The 4,486-nt window shown below is 38.2% G+C and overlaps 1 non-coding gene across 1 annotated transcript; it reads left to right on the top strand.

Annotated features, from left to right (window-relative positions):
* The first annotated feature begins 363 nt into the window (after positions 1-363).
* On the top strand, positions 364-470 carry LOC127098882 (small nucleolar RNA R71). Its single transcript, XR_007793566.1, has one exon. It is a non-coding gene; the product is annotated as a small nucleolar RNA R71 (small nucleolar RNA).
* The last annotated feature ends 4,016 nt before the right edge of the window (positions 471-4,486 follow it).

The raw sequence follows: 4,486 nt of genomic DNA on the forward strand, positions 1-4,486 counted from the left end.
TTTAATAGACTGCATTCTGCAGATTGGTGTCCTTTGGTTCCACATATCTCACAATCCGACGAAACTGCGGCTACAGTATTCGGGTTTGTGTACATATGCTCGACTTTTAGGGCTAATGCGTCCATTTTAGCTTGCATCATGTCTATAGAGCTTAGTTCATGCACTCCTCCTTGGGCTTCCTTCTTCTCAACTGTCGCTCGTTCGACTCCCCATGATTGATGGTTTTGATCCATATCTTCGATGAGGGCACTGGCTTCAGGATAAGGTTTGTTCATCAGAGCACCGCCTGCGGCAGCGTCGATGGTCATCTTTGTGTTATAGTGAAGTCCATTATAGAAGGTTTGAATGATTAACCAATTTTCTAAGCCATGATGTGGGCATGCTCGTAACAACTCTTTATATCTCTCCTATGCTTCGAACATCGTTTCTCCTTTGTTTTGGGTAAATCTAGTTATATGGTTTCGAAGAACGGAGGTCTTACTCGGGGGAAAATATCTAGCAAGAAAAACTCTTCTAAGGTTATCCCAAGTCGTAATGGAATTGGGTGGAAGGGAATCTAACCATGATAGGGCTTTATCTCTGAGGGAAAAAGGAAATAATCTGAAACGTATTGCCTCAGGAGAAGCTCCATTGGTTTTAAAAGTATCTGCTAATTGAAGAAATATTTTTAAATGTTGGTTAGGGTTCTCGGTAGCGAGACCCGCGAATTGTCTCTGTTGCACTAGTTGCAATAGGGATGGTTTAAGTTCAAAATTATTAGCTGGTATGGTTGGGTTTACTATACTAGAACTAGGTTCTTCATTAGATGGTTGAGCGAAGTCCTTAAGAGGTCTTTGGTTTTGATCTTCGGCCATAGCTCTCTTTATTCTATGAAAGAATAAACGTGCGCGAGCGTAACGTTCAGGTTCCGCCAAAGGGTATACTAAACTTAAACTTCCGGTGCTACGAGTTCTTCGCATTGACCGACGGGAAATAACCTAAGTCTAAACGATATAACAACAGGAAAATGAAATTTGACGAAATTGGTCCCTGGCAACGGCGCCAAAAATTTGATGCGTGCTTTTTTTCGCAAGTATACGAACGCGTCAGAGTAATATAAAAGATTGTCGAATCCACAGAGACCAAGTGTCAAGCTATCGTTATCTGTTGTTATGGTGTTTATCAAAGGCAATCAAAATAGGTGTTTTTGTAGTGTGCAATGAAAAGTAAAGTGTTGAATAAAGATTAATTAATAAAGACAGGGTCGAATGTAATTCACGTAATTAATTGATAATCCAAGTACTTGCTAGTAGAGCTACTTATGGACAGTGTTTCCTACTTTGAAAAGAACTAATTTAACAGGAACTGTCGCTTTCGCATATTCAGAACCGAGTTGTACTCCCTAATCAAACCCTCTTATTGTCACTTATAAAAAGGCGCGCATTGCGTTAGAGTAGTAAACCTATTTTTAAGAAATATAGTATCTTGACTAAGTTGAAAAGTATTATAACCTGGATTTCTTAACCAAAAGAGGTTCTTACGAACCAGACTCTAAACTTATAAACGCGTCCGAAAATAGTTTTAAAATCTCTTTTCTTCTTAATGTTAAAACCTCCTAATGAACTAAACAAAGCGCTTTCGCTGTTTTTGAAATAGTTAAAAACAATTAAGTTTAAAAAGACGTTGGACGGCTTTCGATCTTACCCAACGGAATTAAAGTGCGGGAAAACTTAATTTGAAAGTTAAAATAGCCCTTAAGTGTTTCTACGAACAATTGTACGGATTATCGGTTCAATTATGATCCTTACATTCTAACCTTATAAATTTAGCTAGACATGGTAAAGTAAAAGTTCATTAAAATAAATAAAAGTAGTGCGAGTGTGGAAAGTAAATAAAAGTAGTGCGAGTGCGAAAAGTAAATAATTTAAAGCGAGTGCGAGGAAATAAATAATTTAAAGCGAGTGCGAGGAAATAAATAATTTAAAGCGAGTGCGAGAAATAAATAAAGTAAAAGCGAGTGCGGGAAATAAATAAAGTAAAAGCGAGTGCGGGAAATAAATAAAGTAAAGGCGAGTGCGGGAAATAAATAAAGTAAAGGCGAGTGCGGGAAATAAATAAAGTAAAGGCGAGTAATAAAAACCTGCTCCAATCGGAGGGCTGAGTAAATTGAAATGCGGAAATGAAAATGGCGGCAGGATTAACTTCCTTCCAAAGTGCTCCAAACTCGATTACAGACTCTATCACAGACTTGATTACACAATTGTGGTAACACTCAAATGTGAAGCGACTACCACTATAAAACACTGAATTCGAGTTTCTATTTATAAGCAAGTAAAAAGATGGAAATGACTTGGATGCCCTTCAACTTGAAAATAGGAGGGAACCGTTTTTCCTCTTGTGGCGCCCGCCACAAGGCCAACGTGAGGCGCCTTAGTGGATGTAGTGGGGAAACGTGGGAGTTGAGGGAAGTTAAGTTTGACACGTCATGGCTTGGTCTGTGGCGCCTGTAACACCCTTCTAAAATACCCCAATAATAAATTAATTCAACAAAATATAAATCAGAGTAGATATGCAATTTAAGGGTGTCACACTTGACACTTCACACCATTCACCATAATAACTTGTCATGCTCATTTATTAATCAAAATAAAACATTACATAATTCGCAGCGGATAGAGATCTAATCAATCATGCAAACCATGTAATCACATTACATGTAAAACTGTTCCACAACCAAAAGGAAAACAAAGTAAAACATCCCGTCCCGATGTTACATCTACCAGAGCATGACCCACTAAGGAACTACACTAGACTCCAAGCACTAGCTTCTACTCAATCACTGCTCGTTACCTGAAACATAGTTGTAAGGGTGAGTTCCTCAATCGATATAATAAGCATTATAAAATATCATGTAATGCTAAGTAAATTGACACATTTCATCACCCTAATCATATCACACTTCAGCAACGGCAACATCAACTCATAATCATCATCATACTCAACTCAAACACAAAACACACGTATAATATTGGAATACATCCATTCATATTATATGCCATACATACATTATGCAATGAGACTCCATGCATGCGGTACCGACTATTCGTGAACACATAGTTCAACCTCACCGATCAAACCCAGATACGGCTACCAAGCTCACTAGTCCCACTCATTTGAGACCTAGTGACTCACTCACTAATTCCTCACCATGGGAATTAGCTACCACCCCAAGGGCTATGCTATGCACGCTAAATCACCTAGCATGCAAACATCAACAACAATCCACAATAACTCACTCACTAATTCCTCACTATGGGAATTAGCTACCACCATAAAGGCCATACTATGCACGCTAAATCACCTAGCATGCAAACATCAACAACAATCCACAATGGACATATGCTCACACTCTAAGCCATAAACAGTCCATCCACAATTGCATACATAATAGATATATTCACAGCATTATGCATACCATCATACATTATCAGCATATTTATCACAGAATCATATCATGTCATGCCAAATAATAAATTACAGTATTAGCACACTCTACTAATACCTATACTGCTCAAAACAACGGGAAATGATCCCTACTATATCATACACCAATATAGGCCAATCATCAAATATGTCCACAATATTTAAATATCAATTTTTCACTTTTCCAACAGTGTTAACCGGTTAACGCCCTGGGTTAACCGGTTAACGCAACACAGAACACGCTTTCTGGCAATTTTAACAGTGTTAACCGGTTAACGCCCTGGGTTAACCGGTTAACGCAAGACAGACAGCAATTTCTCATAATTCATAACAGTGTTAACCGGTTAACACCCTGGGTTAACCGGTTAACGCAAGACAGAAAGCTGTTCCTGCGCTAACACGAACAGAATGCAGAATCCCCCGCATTTTTCGCCGTCGGAGGACTTCCGGACCTCCGATTTCAATTCCGTAAAAAGCTACACGTCCAGAAATTTACGACTCACCCACATATAGATTCAATTACAGTTTTAACATAACTTATTCATCACCATTTACAGCATTCCTCATCCCAATTAGGGTCAATTCAATGGCTTATTACTACCCATTACATGTTAACCCATAATACCCATTAAACGATGATAACCCCCCTTACCTGAGTTAATCCGGCAAATCTTCTTTGACCTTCAAGCTTTTCCCTTCTTCAACCCTTGTTCTCTTGCTCTTCCTCTTTTCCCTTTCCTCACTTTCTGTCGCTTCTCTGGTTTTCACGTGAAAAACCCTTTTTACCAAATGGAACTCTTTATATATATTCCAACTTTATTATTCCAATAATAATAATCCAATAATATTCCAATTATTTAATTAAATTAATAAATATACTATTAACTTAAATTAAATAATTATCATATTTTATCGGGGTGTTACAACTCTCCCCCACTAAAAGAGTTTTCGTCCTCGAAAACATACCTCAAGCGAATAACTCTGGATAAGACTCCTTCATCTGACTCTCAAGTTCCCAAGTCAC

The sequence above is a fragment of the Lathyrus oleraceus genome, chromosome 6 (genome assembly GCF_024323335.1).
Source record: "Lathyrus oleraceus cultivar Zhongwan6 chromosome 6, CAAS_Psat_ZW6_1.0, whole genome shotgun sequence".
NCBI lineage: Eukaryota > Viridiplantae > Streptophyta > Magnoliopsida > Fabales > Fabaceae > Lathyrus > Lathyrus oleraceus.